Source organism: Lissotriton vulgaris, chromosome 3_1 (genome assembly GCF_964263255.1).
Source record: "Lissotriton vulgaris chromosome 3_1, aLisVul1.2, whole genome shotgun sequence".
NCBI lineage: Eukaryota > Metazoa > Chordata > Amphibia > Caudata > Salamandridae > Lissotriton > Lissotriton vulgaris.
Window position 1 is genome coordinate 86,661,985 of NC_141689.1, and position 26,521 is coordinate 86,688,505.

Genomic DNA, 26,521 nt, shown 5'->3' on the forward strand with positions numbered 1-26,521 from the left:
ACACACCGGCATGGCGTTTCTGTGTGTATTTTCATTCCCTGGCGCCACTGACCAGGTACATAAGAACACCACAATGACAACTTCATTACTTCAAAAAAATATATACATATATTTTTTTTTATTGCAAACATGCTCAGCACAGAACTCAACTCAATAATTAAACATATCTCTGCAGTCACCCTCCAGAGGGTACACCGTCAGGGGATCATGGCACAGAAATCAATAGATTGCGTTAAGAATCTGAGTGCACTTAAAAGAAGGAAATACCAAAGACAAAGTAAGGAATGTAGGAAAGAAAGAAGATGAGGAGAAAATGAGTCAAATAAAGGAAAAGACTGAAGGAAAAAGAAATCGAAATAGAGCAAAAGGGGACAATAACAAAAGAAGGTGGGAGACAAAAATGTATATAGAGTGAAGGTAACAAGACAGAAATTTACCTAAAGAGAAAGAAAAACAAACATAGAGTGAGAAAAAGAATAAGCAAGGAGGACAGAAGAAGAATTAGAAACACAGTAAATGAAAAAATAACAGAACAGTGAAAGAAAGGAAAAAAGGGAAAAAAGAAAACAAGGGCAAGAAACAGAGGGAAGTAATAGACTAAAAAGAAAGGTAGTAAAAGAAAGACGGAAGAAAACAACACAAAAGATATAAAGAGAAAACAATTAAAAAGGAGGGAAGGAAAGGAAGAACAAAACAGCAAAAAGTGAAGTAGAATAAATGAAAAATTAAAGAAAAAAGTCATAATAATGAAGAAACGGGGAAAAAAAGTGAAACAAACAGAAAGAATGCATTATGGTATGGTTATATAGAGAGGAGAACGAAAGCAAAAAGGGAGAAGAAAGGAACAAGAAAGATAGACATGTATGGTACGAAGGTTACATAGAAAGAAGAACGAAAGCAAAAGAAATGGAAAGAAAGACGAACAACAATCATCCAGGGAAAGAAACAACACCTGCAACAAATGTGGTACACCGCTCGCCTTCCTCTTCTGGATCCCATTCCATTCAAGACCAATAAATAACTATGAGATGCGGGAAACTCTAAGTCTAAGCCATCCTGAGAGCCACTGATCTCTAAGACAGAAAATGACTGGCTGCGGTGCGCATGCGCTAACCGTTCACCCTCACGCGCCATCTTGCCAAATGGTACCTCCAGGCGCATGCGCTTCAGGGGTGATTTTTCACCCAAATATGACGTAGCAGCGTGCGTGTCGCCGTTTTTTTACGTTATTTGTTTAGTTCGGTTTCAGGCGAGTTCGAGAAGGAGATCTCAGCGAGTTGCCCGCAGGTAAAAGAGAAAGATATTCGCGCACATTGTTTACAGTGATACGGAAAAAAAGATTATTTGAGTCGCCGCTGGTCATGGCTGCGTTTGTAAGCAGGCCATGCTTGCGGAGTTGCACTATCGTTGCGTGTGTGCGCTCGAGGACGCGTCCTGCGGGTTCCAGCGAGACCCTGCGCTGCCTTCTGGATCAACAAACACGTGTCTTGTTCCTCAAAGACCCACAACCAGCCTCAAATGATGCCCATCCCTTCATGGGTTAAAAAGCACAACTATATAACATTTGTTTTTTAAGGATCATGCGCAAAAACTGGTAAAGCAGTAAATGCGTTATTTTGTTTTTTAATTATAGTTTAAGTATTTGAGTAATATGCAAGATGATATGCATAACCAATTGCTGTAAATCTAGTGTAAATTGTAGTCTGTGCCGACACATAAACCTGAGCATTGCTACCAAGCAGTCGAAAGCACTCCTATTGCATTGCAAATGCTTTTAACATGCAATTAGTCTTGCATTTAGGCCAGTTCAAGCTATTGACATTGTAAATGACAACTCCTTTTATTTTTGTTTTAAAAACGAAAATAAAAGGCATTGTCATTTGCAATGTCAATAACTCAAACTAGCGTAAATGCGAGACCAATTGCATTATCTGCATATTTACAAATTTTAACAAAAAAGTTTCTACCTCAAACAGATAAAAAGTAACTAAAAATAATAAATATAATACAAAGCATCTGCACGTGCTGTCACGCAGCAGTGGAAGTCCCTTTGCAAAAGCTGAATGGTAATCTTTCTGAAGCTTATTGCTATATTTGCATATTAAATAGGTACTAATGAAATTAAACCTGTGCTATATCGGTGTACACATTAGTAAAAAAAAATAATTTAGCCAACCCTTTCACATAATTTGGTCCTCTCCTGACCCATAATTCCAGTGGCGCTGAATACAACCAAAGCAGAGAGAGCCCCTTGCCAGAGAGGTCTGAAACAGCACCAGTCTGTTTGGAATCAAAGGACACTCTGGGTTATAAAATTGGGTGTTTCTTCAAATAGGCACTTCATTAAAATATTGTAGGCTGCCTAGCAATTAGGGGAAAGTGTGACTCCATAATGCTTACAGTTTGGAAAATAATATATGAAAGAAGTGCGAAATGGCAGGCATGTTATAAGTTCAAGGTCTTCCAGTTACCATGCTGGGGATAGCCACATTGGATTGAGTTTGTGCCGTACCAGAGGGGTTCCATTGATGCTTCTACTTTTCTCACACGTCTATGGACTTAATATTGTTTTAGTCTGCAATTTACTACATGCAGAATTGTCCTGTATGGTGTCCTCTTTATTATTTCTTTTTGACCTGGCGTGCGCACTTTCGCTTTTTCTACAATTCTCCATCAGGAGCACGAAGTGATACGTTGATGGGGATTTATCTACCCTATTGGTTATCGTCGCCATAATTTTGAGCTTACCACATCCGGTTTCTACGACTACCATTAGAGCCCTGACAAAGTTCCTACAAGGAACGAAACGCGTTGTCTGTGTCAAGGTCTTGGTAAACATTACCGAAATAATAAAGAATACAATTTGGACTTATAGAACGGTTGTTGGATTTCATTGAGTGCGCCTTCCACCTTCCAAAGAAGGTATAATATGTGTTACAACCCTGTACCACTTGCACAGTACAAGGTGTGTTGCCCACAGCCTCACAACTTTTTTGGGGGGGAACATACGTCTTAATATTCCGTCTCTTAACACTAGAAAATTATGTTATTTTAAATGGCTAAATAGGTCAAATTCTATAAATCTTGGTGTAGATAGTTTTCACACCAAAGACAAAAAATGGTTATTACCATGGATATGATAATCGTACATACCTGTCACGTACCTTGGACAGGTCGAGTACACAATAGCTTCTGTTTAACCTTGAGTCCAAAGTTCTTGAAAGACTGAAGACCAGGACAGCCAATCGGGGAACAGCACAGTATTTACTGGCAAGCAAGGGGTGGTTTGTGGAGGACTGTTGTAAAGCCCACTGGTCAAAGTAGAAAACCCAGTCTGCCACCTCGTAAGTGCATACCTCGAGCAACGGAAGTGACTGCCCCAACCGCCGTCGTTCTCCGTAACGTTCTTGGAGTAGTTAAATTTGAACTAGAGGTAGAGGATTAAAACATTCACAAATCTAGTAATGCGCTTCAGTGTACGCTGGAGTGTCTGCTTACCATGGACCTCCGAGGATTCAGCTGCACAAGCGTCTGCTGCAGAAGTGCTCTCCTGAAGAGCTGTGCGACTGACAGGCCGTTTAGGAGTAGGACGAGCTTGGGTGTCTAACGGAGGGGGAGGGTATTCGAAACGTGGGACGGGTTGGTCAGCACTGGCCGTAATAATAGCATGTATTATTTTTGCAGTTTTATCTAGCGCGTACTTGGCCCAGGACATTAGAACGCTTTATATGAGCACTGGGATACATTACATGAGGTCGGATTAATTTTTAGTTCTCAGTTACTTACAGAAAACAAGTGCGGTCCTGAAATTGAAAGAGGACTACGCTGCAGCTGGAGCATGGGGATCTCTTATCTGTATGGGGCCATGTGTTTGGCCCCATAAAGATAATAAACTGCTTTGCAGCAGCAGCAAAGCAGGTGAGCCAATCCGGCTTGGAGACAAAGGGCGTGAACAGAAAACCCTCATTTCCAATGACAGGCAACCGTTAAGCATAAACGGTGACGCCAACCAATGGAAATGGAGGGCGGGGCTTAAAGCCCTCTTCTGAAAGTCCTCTCTTACAAAATCTCTCACAGAGGCGGAGCAGCGCTTTGCGCTGCAATGCCACGCAAGACCTAAAAAGTTTCTTCTTGGTCAACGTTGTATATTGGGTTACTGCCCAGTCTCTGCTGACTGTAAAATTAGAAGTTTATCAGAAATATTTGATTTGTACTTTAGGATAACTGACTCCACTTCCGGTCTCTTTTTCCTTCACTGTCTTCGTACAGCGGGGCTGCCAAGTTTTCAGTGTACTTATCTGTGACATTATCATGTCTACGATGCACATATGTAGTAAGTGTGACACCTTGAGTGATTGTTTATCACGAGTTTGAATTGCGTCTATGCTTTATCGTAAATGGGACCAATTTTTTAAATATTGAGCACTCTTCTAGGGCTAATAGTTAAGTTCAAACCAAATTCTTCACTTAAGATCTCTTCTCCATCACTCATGCGATCTCCGTCCACCACACCCCACAGGTACTTTCTCTCTTGGCTATCCATCTTGCTGTCAACTGCATCCCTTCTCATGTAACTCCTCCTAATCTCGATTATCCCGGGGTATTCCTCTCCGGGACTCTCTCACCCCACTCCTTTCACTCTCTCCTCTATAATCCTAACTCTCTTCCCCAACCCCACTCAGGTTCTTTTTATTCCACACTTGTTCAGGTCATCTGTGTTGTGTCCAAGTAACCATTTCTCTATTTTTTTCCTAGGTGTTTCTTTATCCACCTCTCCTAGAGAACTTCATCTCACAGTCTCCCTCAGGCATGCTTTAGCCACCACAACCCCATACTACTTTGTTTCTGTTACCCCCTGCCTCATCGTGTCTTCTCATTTCTTGTCAGATACTCCTCTCATCGGAAAAACACAATAAACCTACCGGTCTAGAAACCATAAGACATAGAATATCAGAGACACTAGAATGTCTAGGCCAAAGAGAAGAAAAAGCATACATTAAGTAGAAAAGAATCCCCTCAGCCCACATAAGTGGCGACACTTCCGTCATCTGGGATTTGTGGTTGGTTGCACCATTCGTGCAGCCAGCAAAAAGTGATATCAAAACTATACTTGTTTTTTTACCCCAGTGATCGGTACAGCCACTCGCCAGTTTTGATCAGTGGTGCTGAAGGTTTGCAGTACAATAAGGTGAAAAAATATAAAGTGCAAATGTTAAAATTGGCTACTAGGCTATTTCAGAAACTGTAATAAACACTATCCTAGTGTCAAATCTAAAAAACAAAGCGCTGACAGTTTTGAAAAAATAACTGTCCTATGCGGTGAAATGGCAGGTCTACATGTTTCAGCCACTTGGATACTTCTATCCAGGCTTTTGTCAGGACCCATGTAACAACGCTACTGCAAAATGTGAAATATAGTGCTTAATAACTCAAATGGTTGGTGTGATACAGCCTACCATTCATGTGACTCCCATCAGGTGAGCGAATCATACAGGAACTTTGGATTCATTCCTACAAAACAATATATAATATAGTAAATTACAAAAATCTTCTCTGACCTAGAACATCCAGAAACACTGTTGCTCAATATCTCTTTTTAGGTTTCGCCTGGCGTCCACTGCAGCAGTGTTTGTGCAGGCGAAATCTTATGTTTTAGCAGTACGGGGCTTTGTCCCGCCTCTCTGTTCCATTGGCTAGCTCCATAAATGGAGGCTAGCCATTGGAAGAGAGATCTGTCCGTAATTGTCGGAGCAGATTTGTGGGCGTTCCGGCGATTTTTTTTCGCTCTCCGCCCCTTTAACAACGTCATTGCGGCGGTGGGCGGTGTTTTTAATTTTTGTTTGGGCAAGTTATGTTTTTGTCATTCTTTACGTGTCTTTACGTGTCCGCTAACCCCCGCAGCCCCGCAACCCCCCCTGACGGTTTTTTAATGAGGCTGTGGAGAGATCCGTAAAAGAAACAATTAGCCGAAGAGTAGGGGAGTGAGGCGCAGTACCTCTGAAGAAAATACAAAATAGGGCTCACTGCGTGAAACGGTCTCTCCGTCTAGGTGTGACGTCAGACATTGCAGTAAAACGCGCTGCAAGGCTATTGTGTCGTCTTCTTGCAGGCTGCGGAGGTTTGGAAGCTGACAAGCTGCCTGGACCTACTAGGTTACACATAGAGCTCGAAACTTTTCTTGCATCCAGGATGCCGCGCGTCTACTTTGGCAGATTAAGCTACCAGGTTCGGGAGAAGGACATCCAGCGCTTCTTCGGCGGCTATGGCAGGCTCCTGGAGGTAGACATGAAGAACGGGTACGTTGAGGGTAATGAAAGGAGACCCAACTACAGATTTGGAACCTCTTCGTTTTATTGTATAGCCCCATAAGACGATCCTCGGGCCAGCCTTTGGATTTAAAGCTCTCAAATGGAAATATTTAATTGGCGATAAGCTGCGTTGTGGGTGGCACGTTGCGTGCCTGGACAAGACTTCTCAACTGTTTTTCAATGTACATGTCTTAATTTTACAGTACGCACTGAGCTAGTTGAGTCATTAAGTTTTACAGTTATGTTCATATGCTTTAAAGGCGCTTTCCATAGTTGCACGGCGCAGAATGTTCCCCTCTAATGGTTTGGTTGGGCCTTGGAGTGGTTCTATAGCAGCTGTATTGCGCATGAGCAGTAGCCGCCAAATTTGTTCTGGCTCGATCCATTAATGTCTGGGCACGTTCTTGCCAGTGAACTAGACCTGCCAGTGTCTGCTATGTCTCCCTTGTGACTAAATTAACTATTAGCGCTGGCCTTCGTTATTCTGCATCTGGTGCATGTAGCATCTATTCCAGGGACTTTTTTTTCTCTGACTCTGCATTGACTCAGGGTTGTCATCCTTAATTCTACATCTAGTACATGTATTCTAGTAACTTGTTCTTTTTTTGTTGACTCTTTGCACTGACTCATGATTGAATTGTTCAGAATAACCAACCACTGGAAACATGGCTGTGCTTGCTTCCCTGCCCCCTGGCTGTGCTTGCTTCCCTGCCCCCTGGCTGTGCTTGCTTCCCTGCCCCCTGGCTGTGCTTGCTTCCCTGCCCCCTGGCTGTGCTTGCTTCCCTGCCCCCTGGCTGTGCTTGCTTCCCTACCCCCTCTCTGTGCTTGCTCTCCTGAGTGTGTGTGGCTCTGGGTGGGTGTGTGTGGCTCTGGGTGGGTGGGGCTCTGGGTGGGTGGGTGGGGCTCTGGGTGGGTGTGTGTGGCTCTGGGTAGGTGTGTGTGGCTCTGGGTGTGTGGGTGTGTTTGTGGGTGGGTGTGTGTGTGCGTGAGACGCATTTCACTCCGCCTGCCTCCTCTTCCGGTCTGGACGTGGCCCCGCCCCCGTCACAGGCGACCGTGCCTGACTTCCGGGGCGGCCGCGGCGGCATTCCGGGGGCATACTCAATTCTATATTTAAAGTGCCTCCTACTGTGTAATGTGACAGGCGGCCTGAAATTATGTTTTGCGAGACGTTTTTATGATGTAAACTTTTAAAAGATCTTTGAAAGAAGAATTTGCAGACTAAACAAAACGACGGCATTGGAGACAAACAGGAAATGTACCAGAATTTTACAAACAAAAGACGAAGTATGGAAGTATGCAGAAAACGGTGAGACCTATTAAATGAGTGCAGAGTGAGTGCAGAGTGGTAATGCAGAGTAGTGAGTAGTGAGTGGTAATGCAGAGTAGTGAGTGCAGAGTAGTGAGTGCAGAGTAGTGAGTGCAGAGTAGTGAGTGCAGAGTAGTGAGTGCAGAGTAGTGAGTGCAGAGTAGTGAGTGCAGAGTAGTGAGTGCAGAGTAGTGAGTGCAGAGTAGTGAGTGCAGAGTAGTGAGTGCAGAGTAGTGAGTGCAGAGTAGTGAGTGCAGAGTAGTGAGTGCAGAGTAGTGAGTGCAGAGTAGTGAGTGCAGAGTAGTGAGTGCAGAGTAGTGAGTGCAGAGTAGTGAGTGCAGAGTAGTGAGTGCAGAGTAGTGAGTGCAGAGTAGTGAGTGCAGAGTAGTGAGTGCAGAGTAGTGAGTGCAGAGTAGTGAGTGCAGAGTAGTGAGTGCAGAGTAGTGAGTGCAGAGTAGTGAGTGCAGAGTAGTGAGTGCAGAGTAGTGAGTGCAGAGTAGTGAGTGCAGAGTAGTGAGTGCAGAGTAGTGAGTGCAGAGTAGTGAGTGCAGAGTAGTGAGTGCAGAGTAGTGTGTGCAGAGTAGTGTGTGCAGAGTAGTGTGTGCAGAGTAGTGTGTGCAGAGTAGTGTGTGCAGAGTAGTGTGTGCAGAGTAGTGTGTGCAGAGTAGTGTGTGCAGAGTAGTGTGTGCAGAGTAGTGTGTGCAGAGTAGTGTGTGCAGAGTAGTGTGTGCAGAGTAGTGAGTGCAGAGTAGTGAGTGCAGAGTAGTGTGTAGTGAGTGCAGAGTAGTGTGTGCAGAGTAGTGTGTAGTGAGTGCAGAGTAGTGTGTAGTGAGTGCAGAGTAGTGTGTAGTGAGTGCAGAGTAGTGTGTAGTGAGTGCAGAGTAGTGTGTAGTGAGTGCAGAGTAGTGTGTAGTGTGTGCAGAGTAGTGTGTGCAGAGTAGTGTGTAGTGTGTGCAGAGTAGTGTGTGCAGAGTAGTGTGTGCAGAGTAGTGTGTGCAGAGTAGTGTGTGCAGAGTAGTGTGTGCAGAGTAGTGTGTGCAGAGTAGTGTGTGCAGAGTAGTGAGTGTGCAGAGTAGTGAGTGTGCAGAGTGAGTGTGCAGAGTAGTGAGTGTGCAGAGTGAGTGTGCAGAGCATTGTGTGCTGTTGAGTGCAGTGTATTGGCAATGTTAATGACAATGCCATTTATTTTTGATTTAAAGAAAAAAAAATGTCATGAGCAATGCCAATAGCTCTACCTTTAATGATGCCGAGACCATTGCATTGCAAATGCTTGTTATACTTCTATTATTATGCATTCTGTTATAGTCCTATTTTGTACTGACATTGTTTATATTTGTAAGTCTCTTGCATTCTGCCTGCTGTTCCATTAGGGTTCTAGATTCTTGGAATTTTCACTTGGTGGTAGTTCCTGGAAGGAAGGCTAGAGACAGAAGTGTGATCTGCAGCTGTATATGGATGTTCCAACTTTACAATAAATTCATCTTAGTTTATCTGTACTGTGGATTAATCATTACAAATTTGTTGGAACACCAAGGAACCCGATTTCAAATTTTATCTTGGACGTTCAAAAATAGGGAAGCCATAGGAAAACTCCTACATTACTAAGCGAGGTTCTTGGGTGGAGGGATCCAGGTGATCTGCACATTATTTTGGATCCCAATAGTCCTAATACTGTTCTTATTGTGGATGAAAGTGAGTCTGTGGGGACTGAAATGCTTTAAAGGTTATCTCCGATTTTTGTGGGAAAATCTGTATGTTGTAGGATTTTGAACACTGGATTGTCTTAAAAAAGAAATATGCCCAGAAATTCAGTTCAGAACATTCCAATTCTCCTTAGAAATGAAGTTGTAAGGCCTGTAAGGTGGTTCTGTGCAAGTGGAAAAGTGCGCATGAGGTGCACTTCAAAATCTGGCAGGAGTGGTTATCATTCCTGAGGGGTGCTAGCAATCCGGCACTTCAGGCATCTACATGGAGGCCGTCAAATAAGAAGCTGTGGAAATCATTGGACGCCTCCTCTTTTCACTATAAGCCTCCCTGAGGCAGTCGCTGTTGTACTGTCACGTTCCCCCTGTAGTATTTGAGAAATGCTCTACTTGTTCTCCTAAGGGCCCTTGCCTCTGTATCCATGCACTGAGCGTTATATATGTACTTGTACCTCAACTTAGCAAGCAATGTCTTACTTTATTTTCATATTCTTTGCTTTTGTGTAATTGTACATCGCTAAATGTATCAGTCATCTCTGTAACGGAAGAATTATTGTACTGTGTTTCTTTTGCTTTCTTCTACTTCAATAAAAATGATTTGAAATAAAAAAAAAAAAAAGAAATGAAGTTGAAAAGGCGATGGATAAATTAGTACATGCAGGTATAATTGACCCCCTTGAGTTCTCTGAGTGGATTTCACCAGTAGTGGTCGCGAGACGCAGCATCGGAAAAATCAGATTGTGTATTGACTTGCGCTATTTAAACAACAATATTGTGGTAGATATGTTTTCGCTTCCCAAAATTTCTGCAATGCGGTGCTAGTTAAGGATGCGAAATGGTTCTCCACCATTGATTTGTCTGCTACTTACCACCTGATTCAGTTGAATGAGGAAAGTAAGCCTTACACAGCCTTTATTACTGGGATGTATGACGTTACAACGCATACTTTTACAGCCCATACCATTACAACGCATTTTTTACAACTCAACATCCATTACAACTCATTCTATTACAACGCATGCCATTACAACACATTTTTTAAAACTACCTTTACAACGCATTCCATTACAACGCATACTACCTTTACAACGCATACCATTACAACACATAGGGTTACATTGCATGTATGGTAAGTATTGGATAGTGTAGGGGTAAAAATTACTATTCTAACTCCAGGGGGTGCAACAGTAGGGTAAGTGTTGGATAGTCTAAGGGAGAAAATTACTATTCTAACTCCAGGGGGGTGCAACAGTAGGGGTAAGTGTTGGATAGTGTAGGGGTAAAAATCACTATTCTAACTCCAGGGGGTGCAACAGTAGGGTAAGTGTTGGATAGTGTAAGGGAGAAAATTACTATTCTAACTCCAGGGGGTGCAACAGTAGGGTAAGTGTTGGATAGTGTAAGGGTACTATGCGTTGTAATGGTATGCGTTGTAATGGTATGCGTTGTAATGGTATGCGTTGTAATGGTATGCGTTGTAATGGTATGCGTTGTAATGACTGCGTTGTAGTGGTATGCGTTGTAGTGGTATGCGTTGTAGTGGTATGCGTTGTAGTGGTATGCGTTGTAGTGTCATGCGTTGTAATGGTTACGTTGTAATGGCATGCATTGTGATGGATGTTGCGTTGTAAACGTTTCTTTGTAATGGTAGTACTTTGTAAAAATTGCGTTGTAAAGGTTGTTTCCCCTATTACTCCCATTGGTTGTTTTCAATTTTGGATTGGTAGCAGACATTTTCCAAAGATTAATGTAGCAACTTTTTGAGAAACAGTCCAAGCTAAAATGTTTCCAAGATAATATCCTTGTATTTGTTAATGATAGACAGGAACAGGATGAAACATTGAGAGATGTTCGTGGTATTCTTGATATGAATGGGTTGACTGTAGAGCATCTGAAGTGCAAGTTTACTGTCTGTTCTGTTACATATTTGGGTCATTTGCTTTGTGGAGAAAGGGTGCTACCAAACCAAAGTTGGTGGAAGCAGTGCAAAATGTACCACTTCCGTCGAATAAGGAAAAACGTAGGTCCTTTTTTGGCCTTATTGAATGCAAGATTTATTAAAGGCTTTTCTAACAGACAATTATTGAAAAACAAGGCGAAATTAGTGTGGTCTGAAGATTGTAAGTTCGAATTTGCGGTTATGAACCTGCCCTTTCCTCGTACAGTTAGACGGGCTGGGGCCGTCCCCTTCATGACATTTCCTCCATAAACCGGCATGATGACCATTTGGGCAACATGGTCACCGGGTTGCACAATCGGATCATTGTTTCCACTGTTCAATCGGATAACCTTGATCTCCCCCTGGTAATCTGTATCAACCACCCCTCCTAAAACCTAGATGCCTTTAAGGGCAAGCCCAGATCGAGGGGCTATTAGCCCGAAATGCTCTGGGGGTATTTGAACTCCAATTCCTGTCTCAATCAAGGTAATGTCTCGTGGTTGCAATCGATAGTTTCAAGGCATGTAAATCAAGACCGGCAGCCTCTGGTGTGGCACGATATGGAGCCAAAGCTCCGGGAGCTGTCTCCCAATACATAATCATGTTTGTGGCCACATGGGCGGTATCTGAAAGGGAGGTGGCAGCTCTCGCGAAGACCTGCTTACGCACTTTTGGGACAGATTGCGATAGGGTAGCAGCGTGCAGCTCCTTCCTCTGTCTCCCAATTTTAATCTTGTATTTTACTCTTGTGTCAGCGCGGACTTCGTAGCGCTTTGCATATCTTTTTAAACTCAGCACTTACTTCATTTTATGGCCTGACTCAATCCGGGTAGTACTGCGGGTGATTTAATACCTGCCTCCTCCCTTGGGTGTGCCTCCCTGCCCCGGTCCATCACGGCTTACATGCCGCTTGTAGTGGAGGGCAGGCGCCATCTTTGGTGAGGGCCTGGATCCCGGCAGTGCCGCTTGCCTGCGGTCTAACTGGGGGCGGGACTACCTCATAAATTGACTGAGCGCTGGGCGCCTTGCGGTATCTGAAATGGTGGTGGCAGCTCTCGCGAAGACCCGCTTGCGCACTTTTGGGACAGATTGCGATAGGGTAGCAGCGTGCAGCTCCTTCCTCTGTCTCCCAGTTTTAATCTTGTATTTTACTCTTGTGTCAGCGCAGACTTCGTAGCGCTTTGCATATCTTTTTAAACTCAGCACTTACTTCATTTTATGGCCTGACTCAATCCGTGTAGCACTGCGGGTGATTTAATACCTGCCTCCTCCCTTGGGTGTGCCTCCCTGCAATGGCCACCCGGACGCGCAGCGGACGAGCGCAGCGGGCGCGACGGTGGCGCACCTAAGGTAAGCTCGTCTGCGACCTGCCGGGGCCTGGGGCCTGTCACTCTGCCCAACTCGTTACTTACTCTGTCTCTGAGTTGACTCGCCTGCATGCTAACTGGCCTCTTTGCCTCTCTATCCCTCCCAGATTAGACTCGCTGGGACTTTTCTGCCCCCGCAATCTCTTTCCCGAGCTTAAGCTCCCCACGGCCATGGTCCCTGCTTCCGATTCCCTCTATTTGCAGCTATGCCACCCCCTCCCAACAAGCTTCTCACTACCCCCAAATTCTCCTTGATCTATTTAAATACACGCTCGCTGGTCAAGCACCAGCTGGAGATCTTTCAACTCATTGACTCCGAGCAACCCGATATTTTACTTATTAGTGAAACCTGGCTGAACGAGGAGTCCTCCCCGGATATCCTCGCAGCAGCCCCGTCATGTTACTACATCCTTCAAGCCAACAGAGCCTCAGGCAAGCATGGTGGTGGGGTCGCAGCGTTTATTAGACATCCTATTAGGTTTTCTGCTTTACAAGCGACTACTATCCCTATGGTTGACTGCCTCATTCTTAAGCTGTGTGTTTTGGCATATCGGCCTCCCCACCATATGCCCAATTTTCCAGCGTTATTTAGCGATATGCTATCCGAATTGATTATTAATAACTCCAAAGGGGGGCGTGGCCAGCAGTATGGCCGGGTAGGAAGTGCCTTGCGGAGCTCCTGCCGAGCTGAATCGAAATCCGTCGTATTTCACATTACCCCAGGGCATAGAACCCGACACCGGGAGCGGCACCAACCCGAGAGCCGGTGAGGACAACTCTCCGACTGAGAAACCGCCGGAAAAGGATATAATATTGCCCCGGTTTGATTCCCGAGTGAAACCCCAGCTTGGCCAAGATGGCGGACGTGGAGCCCGGGAGCTGACTGCGTGACTAGGGACTTGCCTTCGTGCACCTGGTACCCTGCGAGGGCCTCCGCTCGCCAGTGACATCCTTCCAGGGGGGCCGGAACGCGGACTAGGGACTCCGGTGAGGGGAACCAAGGCGCACCGGAGATTGCCCGCCAACACTAAGATGGCGGCCGAGATGAGACGGAGCCGGTAATCGCCCCATAGAGGTCCGGGAGCTGACTGAGGGACCGTGAGCCTGCCGGAATACACCGGGTGCCTAGCGGAGGCCAACAATTGTGGGGGCATCCTACCAGGTGAACCTGTAACCGGATTAGAGGCCCCGGCGAGGGGAACTGGGACGCGCCGGAGATCGGCCGCTTGCACCAATATGGCGGCCAGGGTGGCACGAAGCCGGTAACTGGCCCGAGGAGGCCTCCCCTGGGTCCAGCCGGGAATCGGAGGCGAGCCGGAGACCCCCGACGAGACGAGACCCCTGGAGGCATAGCAACTAGTTGGGGGCTGGGAGACGCCGCTGGGTCGAGGTGCCCGCCTAAGTGATTCCGGTGCACTGCACCAATAGGGCGGCCGGAGCCGTGATCTAGCGCCTAACAGGCACCCGTCTGGGCGGCGAACCCCGGTGGCGGACACAGAGACTGGTGGGTAAGGGAGCCCCTCTCCACCACCCCGAGCCCATCTTACCATCTGGGGCTCGGAGCGAGGGCTCCGGGGAGAGAGAGAAGCTACCCTGTGCCTCGAGTGGTATCCTGTATGGCCTTGGGCAGGTGTGGGGAAGCCTCCTTCACGCTGTGAAACTCCCCCCCCCTCCCCACCCTCCCTGCAGAAACCCGAGGGCGGCCGAGGATGGCGGTGGAGGAGAGAGGCTGAAGACTGGGAGACCATAGGGCGAGGGGACCTCGTTGACTGCCCACAGGAGGAAGGCCTGCTCGACGTGGGACGTCCAGGAGATCGTGGGGTGCCCACCGCACAGTGTTCCAGCGTTGAGGGGGGAACACATCGGATCTGCACATTGGGAGGCGGTAAACCACGAGCGGCTACGGGAGTGAGCCCCCTAGAAGTGGAGGACCATGGGGAAAAGAGAGACGGTCCCTAAAGTGCCAAAACAAGTCAAGTCAAGTCAAAGAATTTATATAGCGCACTACATACCCAGAGGGTCTCAAGGCGCTTAGGAAGGGGAGGAGGATTATTTGTCAAATAACCATGTTTTAAGTTGCTTTCTGAATGCTAGGTGGTTCTGGGTAAGGCGAAGGTAAGTAGGGAGTGAGTTCCATGTTTTAGCAGCCAGGTATGAGAAGGATCTGCCTCCCATGGTGGTCTTGTTGATGCGAGGTACGGTGGCGAGGGCTTGGCTGGAAGAACGTAGTTGGCGGGAGGGGGTGTAGAAGGACAGTCGTGAGTTGAGGCATTCTGGTCCGATGTCGTAGAGTGATTTGTGTGCGTGGGTTAGCATTCGCAAAGTGATTCTCTTATTGACGGGTAGCCAGTGGAGGTCTTTCAGGTGACCAGAGATGTGTTCGTTGCGCGGGATGTCTAATATGATCCTGGCTGAGGCGTTTTGGATTCGTTGGAGTTTCTTCTGGAGTTTAGCGGTAGTACCTGCGTAGAGGGTGTTTCCGTAGTCCAGTCGGCTCGTTACCAGAGCATGGGTGACTGTTTTCCTGGTTTCGGTGGGGATCCAGCGGAAAGTTTTTTTGAGCATGCGAAGAATGTTGAAGCAGGGTGAGGATACGGCGCTGACTTGTCTGTTCATTGAGAGTGAAGAATCCAGGATGACGCCTAGGTTCCGTGCGTGGTCTGTCGGGATGGGTGCTTTTCCAAGGGCTTCCGGCCACCAAGAGTCGTCCCATGCAGAGGGGGATGTACCTAATATGAGGACTTCTGTTTTGTCTGAGTTCAGTTTCAGGCGGTTGTGTTTCATCCATTCGGCAACTTCTTTCATACCTTCGTGTAGGTTGGTTTTGGCGGTGCTGGGGTCATTGGTGTGAGAGAGGATCAGTTGAGTGTCATCCGCGTAAGAGATGATGTTGAGGTTGTGTTGGCGGGCGATGGTCGCGAGGGGGCTCATGTATACGTTGAAGAGGGTGGGGCTGAGTGAGGATCCTTGTGGTACGCCGCAGATGACTTCAGTGGACTCGGACTTGAATGGTAGAAGGCGGACTCTCTGGGTTCTTCCGGAGAGGAACGAGGTGATCCATTCAAGTGCTTTTCCTTGTATTCCGATGTTATTGAGGCGTTGTAAAAGGGTGCTGTGGCAGACTGTGTCGAAGGCTGCAGAGAGGTCGAGGAGGATGAGGGTGACTGTGTCTCCATTGTCCAGTAGAGTTCGAATGTCGTCTGTTGCTGCGATGAGGGCGGTCTCAGTGCTGTGTTTAGCTCGGAAGCCAGATTGTGAGGAGTCGAGGGATTTGTTGGCTTCGAGGAAAGCGGCGAGCTGGCTGTTGACAGCTTTCTCGATTACTTTTGCCGGGAATGGAAGGAGCGAGATGGGGCGGTAATTTTTGAGTTCGGTGGGGTCCGCTGTGGGTTTTTTCAGAAGGGCGGTGAGTTCAGCGTGTTTCCAGCTCTCAGGGAAGGTTGCGGAGTTGAAGGAGCAGTTGATGACGTCTCGGAGGTGCGGTGCTATGACGGAGTCTGCTTTGTTGAAGATGTGGTGAGGACATGGGTCTGTGGGGGATCCTGAGTGGATGCAGTTCATCAGGCGGATGGTGTCCTCAGTGGAGATTGCGTTCCAGTCGTTAAGGGTGTTCACGGGGGGAGAATGTTCAGCATATGGTTGGGCGGGTTGGTCTCCGGGTTGGTTGTCGAAGCTGTTGTGGATGTCTGCAATCTTGTTGTGGAAGAATGAGGCTAGGGAGTTGCAGAGGGCTTGCGAGGGGGTGATGTCGTTGGAGTTGGCCGAGAGATTGGAAAATTCCTTGACGATGTTGAAAAGTTCCTTGCTGTTGTGGGCGTTGTTGTCAAGTCGATCCTTGAATGCTGTTTTCTTGGCCTTTCGGATTAGTTGGTGGTGTGTGCGGGTGGCGTTTTTGAAGGCGTCCTTGGTGCTAGTGGTTGGGTCTTTTTTCCAGGCCTTTTCAAGGGAGCGGCAGAGTTTCTTGGACTTCTTAAGATCATCGTTGAACCATGAGGCCTTCTTGTTGCCAGGTTTGCTTTGACGTTTTTTCAGTGGTGCTAAGGTGTCGGCGGTGTTGGATATCCATAGGGTGAAGTTAGCGGCGGCTTGGTCTGGGTTAGAAGAGTGGGCTGGGGTGTTTAGAAGGAGCGATGAGGAGATCTGGTCGATGGTGATTTTGTTCCAGTTTCTTTGCAGAGTTTGTTGGAGGTGGTTGGTGGGTTTTGGCTTGTTGAAGGTGAAGTGAACGCAGCTGTGGTCAGTCCAGAGGAGATCCGTAGTGTGGCTGAAGGAGACATGATTGCTGGAGGTGAAGATTGGGTCGAGTGTGTGACCTGCGATGTGGGTGGGGGAAGTGACCAGTTGTTTAAGTCCGAGGTTGGCGAGGTTGTCCAAGAGGGTGGTGGTGTTGCGGTCGTTGATCTTTTCAAGGTGAAAGTTGAGGTCTCCCAGAAGGATGTAGTCTTTGGAGGGGAGCGCGTGTGGAGTGATGAAGTCCGTTATGTCTTCACTGAATTTTGCGCGGGGACCTGGTGGTCTGTAGAGGAGGGTGCCTCTGAGTGTGGTCTTGGGGTCGATGTGGATCTGGAAGTGAAGGTGTTCGGAGTTGGCGAGGTTGGCGTCAGAGCTGGTTGAGATGCGGATTGATTTCTTATGGACGATAGCGATTCCTCCTCCTGTGTGGCCGGTACGGTCCTTGCGTATGATCTTATAGTCTTCAGGGATGGCAATGGTGATGTCAGGGGCGGAGGAGGCGTTCATCCAAGTTTCCGCTAGGAAGGCGACGTCTGGAGAGATGGTGTCTAGTAGATTCCATAGGTCAATGGCGTGTCTGTGGACCGAGCGGGTGTTGAGAAGGATGCATTGTAGGTGATTGGGGTCGGGAATCTGTGGTGTGGTCGTAGCGGAGATGTTGTCGGTGCCGCTGAATTTGCAGGAGTAGCAGGAGAAAGGTCCATGGGTGTGTCCAGGAGCGGCTTGGACGCAGTTGGGGGGACGGCCGGGGTTAAGGGCTAGGAGGGTGGTGGCATCGTAGGTAATGCGGGAGGGCTGGGCAATGCGAGGGCCAAGGGGTCTGGCGCTGGACGCGGTCCAGGCGCAGACGGGCTTACCTTTGGCGCACCTTCGGCGCGGATTGGACGCGGTCGCTGCGCGTAAACGCTGCGCGCGAAAACACCTGTCATATATGGATGGTGGAGGGGGAGGGGCGAGGGCGGCTCAGCTGGGAGGCGTGGCGGGCTCAAGGGACGGAGCACAACAACAACAACAAGCTCAAAATGGAGGGGAGGGCAGAGCAGGGCGCCGGGGGATCTCACAAACAATGCACAGGTCTACTTAAAATGAGCAAGTAATGACAAATAAATGCACACGCTCTAAAATCGCCAAACAGTGCAGCTTTGAAATAACGATACCACGTTGCACAGGTCTACTTAAAATGAGCAAGTAATGACAAATAAATGCACACGCTCTAAAATCGCCAAACAGTGCAGCTTTGAAATAACGATACCACGTAGCACAGAGAGCGCAGGCAGGGGAGCGATCACTCCAGGCGAACAACAACAAGCTCAAAATGGAGGGGAGGGCAGAGCAGGGCGCCGGGGGATCTCACAAACAATGCACAGGTCTACTTAAAATGAGCAAGTAATGACAAATAAATGCACACGCTCTAAAATCGCCAAACAGTGCAGCTTTGAAATAACGATACCACGTTGCACAGGTCTACTTAAAATGAGCAAGTAATGACAAATAAATGCACACGCTCTAAAATCGCCAAACAGTGCAGCTTTGAAATAACGATACCACGTAGCACAGAGAGCGCAGGCAGGGGAGCGATCACTCGAGGCGGAAGCGAGGAGTGAATCACAGCGCTGCGTGGTCAGAGGACGCGCTTTAATGCTAGTGGGAGGGCGGCTCAGCTGGGAGGCGTGGCGGGCTCAAGGGACGGAGCACAACAACAACAACAAGCTCAAAATGGAGGGGAGGGCAGAGCAGGGCGCCGGGGATCTCACAAACAATGCACAGGTCTACTTAAAATGAGCAAGTAATGACAAATAAATGCACACGCTCTAAAATCGCCAAACAGTGCAGCTTTGAAATAACGATACCACGTTGCACAGGTCTACTTAAAATGAGCAAGTAATGACAAATAAATGCACACGCTCTAAAATCGCCAAACAGTGCAGCTTTGAAATAACAATACCACGTTGCAAGGACCCATGGACACCGTTACGGCGCCAAGACACCCGCCGAGCCACTGCCAGCAGCCTCAGGGGGGCGCTCAGACACGGCTTTGCTGATGGAGGCCATCCAGGCTTCCAGGACGGATATACATGAGTCGCGAGCAGCCCTGGAAGTTAAGATCGGGGAAGTGGGCTCCGAGGTGACACTGCTCCGGCAAGATTTCCGAAAACTGTCCGATAGGGGGACGGCGACCGAAACGAGGATTGGCAAAAATTAAGACGCGGCCTCCACCCTGAAAAAAGACATGGCAGAACTCCAAGCATCGCATCGGCAACTGCTGTGGAAGGTGGATGATGCGGAAAATAGGTTGAGATGAAACAACCTTCGCTTCGTGGGCCTTAGAGAAGGAATTGAGGGGACGAACATGACTTAATTCCTCCACACCTGGCAGATGAAGACCTTCCCAGCGGCTCAGTTCTCCCCTTGCTTCATTATCGAGCGGGCGCACAGGGCCCTCCTGGCTAAACCTCCTGAGGGGGCGAGACCGAGGCCAGTCATTGCGCGCTTCCTGAACTTCGCAGACCGAGACCTGATCTTGAGAGAGTCCAGGAAACTGGGGGAGATCCGATTTGAAAATGCAACCATAATGATATTCCCGGACTACAGCCAAGAAGTTCAGAAGCAGCGCCGCTCATTCGACACAGTGAAGGCGAAAGTAAGGACCCTGAATATTACATGCATGCTGCTTTTCCCCCGCGAAGCTCAAGGTACTATATAAGGACAAGTCCATCTTCTTCACTCACCCGGATGAAGCGTGGCAGTGGCTGGAGGAACGCCCCATCCTAAACAGCAGAGAGACCGCGGGACGAGAAGAGATAGACAGATCAATGCGACAAAACTCTCGATGGGAACAGCCAAAGCCTCAGAGGCGGAAGTCACGTAGAGTGAGGAAGCAAACCCCGGCAACACCATACCGGGGCTAAGGCACAGGGGACATAAGGAGAGGGAGATCGGCATCACCGGGGAACAACAGCTCCGTGACTGGATCCAGGTTCAGCTGCTTGCAGAACGACATCCGTTCGGAAGGCGACGACGAAGAGGACCTGGGGGGCCGTGCATCTGGGGGGGAGGGAGAGGGAGGGGGACAGGACCCCGTACACCCTTTGGTAGAAGCGATCCGGCACTTGGAACAGGACTCTTTGGGGCAGACAAGTGCCCCGGCAATGGACACACAAGACTCTCATTCATGATTGATGATGCACTGGGACATATGGAGATGGCAGCTCGACGCAGGGAAGCACGCAAGTTGACACGCACTTCCTTATTCCTCAAGTTTTACTGTTTTTTTGACATTTGAAGGGAGGGATGAGAGGGCGGGCGACAGACCTACTCCTACGGATAGTTCTGTCCTACGTCAGGATGCGACTGGATGGGGAGGGAGGTGGGGAGTGGGGTGAGTTGGGGGGGGGGGGTGTTTTGAATTCTCTCAGGTTGGTGCACGAGAGAGGGAAATGGGAGGGGGGGTAACAGTTGAGATAACGCAGCAACACACTTTCAGCCCACACACCACAGGGACATGCCAGGGACTACCGCCATGTGAAGGTTACATCCTTATGAAGAATGTAGAACAGGGCTTGCTAAGACTGGGCGTGGCGCGTACACGAGGGGGAGCACATACATTCCAATACCCTAGACCTTCTGACACATACTCGTGGACCACCCACACTGCATACGCATGCTGGAAATCACTCACATTCTATCATTGCGGCCAGGTAAAACCCCGGGTCCGAATGGTTTCCCAGCCGAATTCTTTAAGCGCTCGGCGGACCTCTTGACACGCCATCTTAAGGGCCTTTTTGTCGGGGCCTGTCAGGAAGGGGGGCTTCCCCCTGACCTCGCTATGGCGACGATTGTACCGATATATAAGGAGGGCAAACTGCGGGAGGACTGTGGGTCTTACCGCTCTATTTCCCTCCTTAACACAGAGGTGAAAGTGTTAGCAACCATTTTAGCGACCCGCCTCAGGGCAGTCATCCCAGACCTTATACACTCAGACCAATCGGATTTCTTGCCCGACAGAACCACCAAACTGAACCTCAGACGCACCCATAATTGGCTACAGGAAGTCCGGGAACAGGAGGAGCCGCACTGGTTCCTAACCTTAGACGCTGAGAAAGCTTTCGACGCAGTGCACTGGCCTTTCCTCATTGCGGTCCTCCACCGGTTTGGCTTCGGGCCGAACTTTGTAAAATGGGTTCAGCTCCTGTACTCGGCCCCGACAGCGAAGGTACGTGTGAACCAGACGTTGTCGCGGGAATTCCAGATCCGAAGAGGCACCCGACAGGGCTGTCCCCTGTCCCCCCCCTCCTATTTACACTCTCCATAGAAATCCCAGCAGCCAGGATACGGCAAAATGAGGGCATCTCTGGTTTCGTGGGCACCAACTCGGTCCCTGCACAAGAGAAAATCTCGCTATATGCGGATGATGTCCTGCTATACGTTACGCGACCGGAGACCACCATCCCGGAGTTATTCCAGGAATTGGAGCAATACGGCGGACAGGCGGGCCATAGAATAAACTGGCACAAATCCATCCTACATGACCCCGGGGGACAGGACCGATGGGGCAGTCTGCCGGAGAGACTGCTGACGACCACGGAAGGCTTTCAGTACCTGGGGATCTATATTACACTAGATAGGAACGTGTCCTTCCAGAGAAATCTGGGACGGATCGTGCTTAACGCAGTGGCGGACATGGACCACTGGAGGCAGCTACCACTCACACTGCTGGGCCGAGCGGCCATGTATAAAATGATCACCTTACCTAAATTCCTATATGCCCTCCAAAATGAGTACTACCCACTCCCGACCGGGACCTTCGCTAGGATCCACGCCGACCTAAGGTCATTTCTTTGGCTGGGTCAACACCCTAGAGTGGCCCTGACCACGCTCCAAAGACATCAATATAGTGGGGGAATCTCACTGCCCAACCTCAAGGCTTACTATTGGGCGGAACATTTGACGCCCATCAATGATTGGTTGCATGCCCCGGCGGATCACCCAACATATGCCCTAGAAAGAGCCAAGATGTCGTCAAACAACGTACTGTACTATCTATACGGTGGCGCCAGAAGAGCCCCACTCCTACCGGCGACGTCTCTTACGCTCGCAGCGTGGGCCAGGGCCACTAAACGTATGGGATGGGAAAAGAAACCCACGCGACAGACCCCGCTGTGGCACTGCCGATGGCTGGCGGAAATGAACAAACTGAGGGGCTTCCAGAGATGGGATTATATTGGGATCGCTACTATTGGAGACATAATAGCTAAGGGAGAGCTGAAGTCCTTCCAAGTCCTTAAAACCGAGTTTGGCCTTCAGGACACACAACTATTCAAATATATCCAACTACGGCGTGCATGGCGAGCCCAAAAAGTTGCGCTTACTGACATACCGGAGTATGCACCATTGGAGGGGCGGCTCCTCCAGGAGCAGATACCGGGAAGGCGGTCTCCCTCACATATAGAACCCTGACTAATAATATGCTGGGAGACCTGGCACATCTTAGAGAGCGGTGGGAGGCAGAGGCAGAGGCAGAGGTAGGGGAGTTGGAGGACCTGGACTGGGAACTAGTATTGATGCATCCCCGGGAGGTGGCTATCAAGTCGCGACTGTGTCTTATTCAATTTGAGATGTTACACAGAACCTATTATGATAGGGTACGCCTTGCGAGGATGGGAAAAGTGGATGACACACGCTGCCTTCGGTGCCGCCAATCCGATGGGGACTTCTATCACACGATCTGGGCGTGTGTCAAAATACAGGCATACTGGGCGCAGGTCTTCCAGGAGTTAGAGGAGGTTTTGGGGGCCACACTACCTCGAGATCCTAAATTGGCATTACTTGGCTTGACTACTGAGGTAGACCTAACCCGACCACTCACCATCTTTCTTGTCCTGGCATTGGTGGTAGCGAAAAGAGATATCGCTAAGCACTGGGGGGCACCGGAATCTCCGGAACCAGAGGAATGGAGAAGGGGGCTGGACCTATATATGGCAGCCGAGAGAGTGACGTACAAATCCAGGGGTTGCCCCAAAAAATTCCGGAAAGTTTGGTCCAAATGGAGACAACACCACGGGTTGGAGGGAGGGGTGTAGGGGGAGGAACTTGGGGCATGGGTCACAAAGAGAATTCCGAGGGCGCTGATGGCAATGGGGTGCAAAGGGAAGAATGTGAAGGATGCCCTAGGGCACTGGATATTGGCACTCTTCGAACTGAGTGGTGCTTCAGAGACTGTGGGGGGTGGTAAGAAGTGTAATTGCTGCTACTTTATTGTATGTACTGTTGATTTTTCCAAATTTAATAACAAAAAAAAATATATATATATATATAAAAATTAATAACTCCAAATTACTGATTGTTGGAGATTTTAATTATTGGCCCTCGGACACCAGAGAGGATGTCTGCTCTTCCACTTTCTCTGATTTTTTGGCGGGTATGAATTGTCTTCAGCACATCCATTCAGCCACCCACATCAAGGGGCACACCCTTGATCAAGTCTGGTCATCAAACCTAGAGATTTCTTGCCCTCTCATTCTCCCATGTCCCTGGTCGGACCATTTTATTATTTTTTTCTTTTACCATTACTGCCCATGTTAGTCGCATCTTAGAGGGTAATATATCAGCCAGAAATTGGAATAGGGCTGATCTTGGGGAATTTGTTACCCTCCTTGGAGCTTCTCTTCCTCCCACGGAGTACGACTCCCTAGACATTCAGGCATCTGCCCTGCGGCGCTGGCTTGAGTCAGCCAGCAATAGGGTGGCGCCCCCTAAGCAAATCAGGCTAAAACGTCTTCACGATGCGCAAAGATGGTTTTCTGATGAGCTCAAGGGGCAGAAACTTAAACTCAGACAGGCAGAGCGCTGTTGGCGACGTGATTACGCCCCCGACAGAAAGCTGGTATTCACCTCCCTGATCAAGGAATATAAGCTGGCAATCTTGCAAGCTAAAACTTCTTACTTTTCGAAAAAGATTTTGGACTCAGCCTGTAAGGCGAAGGACATTTTCTCCATTTGTAAATGAGCTTTCCCACCCAGATAGGATCACTTTGAGACCCCTCCCTTCCCAGGCACTTGGTGATTCCCTGAACTTGTTTTTTGTTAATAAAATTGCTTTAATTAAAAAGAGCATCTCCTGTAATCGTACCTCTTTCCCTCCCATTTTTGTACCCATCCCTGCTAACCCTAACCCTCAGCGAATTACGCTGATACCACTCATCCAGAAGGAGGACTTTTTAGTCCTATTAAATAAGGTGACCTCTGGCTCCCCTCTGGACTGCTGTCCCCCTCAGGTCCTACGTGAGGCTTTCACCGTCTGCCCCACTCCTCTGATGTTGCTCCTTAACAATTCACAGAAAGAGGGTTTGGTCCCCAGCGTGTTTAAAACTGCTGAAGTGGTGCCTATACTCAAAAAGCCTAACGCTGACCCCTCGCTCATGAGCAATTTCCGCCCTATTTCCTTGCTCCCCTACCTCAGTAAAGTCCTTGAGACCCATGTTACCTCTACCCTGAGCTCATTTATTGAGCGTACGCAGTTCCTTGACCCCCAACAGGCTGGTTTTAGACCTTCCCACTCTACCGAATCAGTCATTCTTTCGGTGATGGATGAGCTACGGAGGGGTGCGGACTCTAACATCAGTCAGGTCCTGATCCTCCTGGATCTATCGGTAGCCTTCGACACGGTCGACCATGTTATTTTGGTCGGCTGTGTCGAGGAGGCCGGTATCCAGGGAGCGGCCCTTAATTGGGTTCGCTCATTTTTGAGCAACCGTTACCAGGCTGTCCGCCTCTCCCAGTTCACCGCGGACAAGGTGGGGCTGACATGTGGTGTCCCACAAGGCTCTTCCCTCTCCCCTCTTCTTTTTAATCTCTACCTTACCCCCCTGATCCGGTACTTACGAGGAAGTAATGTCTCTGCCTTTAATTATGCAGATGACATTCAGCTCATTTTTAACATTGACTCCTCGGACCAATCTCTTAGTACATTCCAGTCCACCCTGCGCTATATTAGTGATTGGATGGGGGCCAATCAATTAAAACTTAACCCCGACAAGACAGAGCTGGTGCTTGTCGGGCCTCCAATCCGTGGAACTCCAACTTCTGGCCCTCTGACTTGGTCTCCCCTCCTTGTCCCGCCAATTCTGCCAAAAGCCTCGGAGTGATCATATCCAACGATCTATCTATGAAACCCCAGATTTCCACCGTGGTGTCTTCTAGCTTTTTCCACCTACGACCAATTCGAAAGATCTCTCGTTTTTTCACCACTGAGGCACTCAATTTGGTTCTTCTGGCTTTGGTCATGTCTAGAATCGACTATGCCAACTCGCTGTACGTGGGCATTCCTGCCTACCAGCTGAACCGATTACAGCTGGTTCAGAACCAAGCCGCACGATTGATCTTCCGTCAGCCTAGGCGACAACACGCTCTCCCCTTGCTACAGTCCCTACATTGGCTCCCTGTGGCTGAACGCTGCAATTTTCAAATGGGATGTATTATCTTTAAGGCCTTGGCTGGCCGTGGTCCAGCTTTAATTTCTTCTTCGCTGTGCCATTACACCCCTTTACGTAACCATCGTTCCTCCCATCTGGCTCTGCTTAAAACTCCCACCTTTAAACGTAAGAAACATGTCCGGCTCCGTTTCTCATTTCTCGCCCCTCTTTTTGGAACGTGCTCCCGCTGGAGTTTAGGCTCACTTCTTCCTATACTCAATTCTGGTCCCTCCTGAAGACTCGCTTGTTTCGCAAGAGTTATAACTAGAGCCCCTTGGTTTTCTTTATTTCTCCTTTTCCGTTGCCCTTCTATCTATTATCGATTCTGTTCCTTATCTGCCAATTAGCGCCAAGAAACCGCTGGGTGTATGTGCGCTCTATAAGTTCTTTTACGTAACATAACATAACATGGGGCTTAATCTGCAAAGCTGGGGTCAACATGCACATCAAAGGAGTCTCTGCATCAGCAAGGGGTTGGTTGTTCAAAATCTGCAATGCATCAGACAAGTGATCCCACTACCCCTTCAATGTCCCATCAGACAACCTTTTCAACTGCTCTTTCAGCAAATCATTCATTCTCTCAATCAAACATGCTGCCTGTGGGTAATAGCGTATGTGATAGATCCACTCAAAGTTTTGCTGCACACAAATATCTTGCACCATCTTTCCTTTAAAGTGTGACCCATTGTCACTTTGGACCTGCAATGGAATTCCGTAATACAAGATCAACAAATTTAACGTTTTCAGAGTGTTAGACTGGGTTGCTCTCTTGCATGGAAAGGCGATGAGCTAGCCAGAATAGGTATCCACCACCGTGCATGCATTCTGACATCCTCGACTCATTGGCATCGGCCCGATAAAATCAATTTGCCATATCTGCCCTGGTAACTTCCCTCTGCCTAACTGGCCTCGCACTACCTGTGGAACTGGTCTGTGCTGAGTATGCTGACAAACAGGACAGTGAATGACTGCAGTCTTAATCAAATCCTGGGGAATATACATCCCTCTACTTTCAGCCCACCTGCTAGTGGCTCGCTCGCCCAAATGTCCACTTTTCTGGTGCGCCCATTTAGCCATGCCCACCAAGTCAGAATCCTGCGTCTCCACCTCAGCTTCATGAATCTTCGCTTCTTGGTCTGCAAAGGAATTGCACCAACGCTCTAGTGAGTCAGTCGGGCAATGAGCATCGAC

The 26,521-nt window shown here is 48.5% G+C and overlaps 1 protein-coding gene across 4 annotated transcripts in view; it reads left to right on the forward strand.

Annotated features, from left to right (window-relative positions):
- Nucleotides 1-1,195: 1,195 nt before the first annotated feature.
- LOC147726003 (uncharacterized) overlaps nucleotides 1,196-26,521 on the forward strand; it is a 618,497-nt gene continuing 593,171 nt past the window's right edge. For 3 of the 4 annotated variants that reach the window (XM_086960124.1, XM_086960123.1, XM_086960122.1), the window contains exon 1: nucleotides 1,204-1,287. The gene's annotated coding sequence lies outside the window, so the exon portion shown is untranslated. Of the gene's footprint in view, nucleotides 1,288-26,521 lie in introns of all 4 variants that reach the window. The other variant, XM_086960125.1, reaches the window with a different exon arrangement.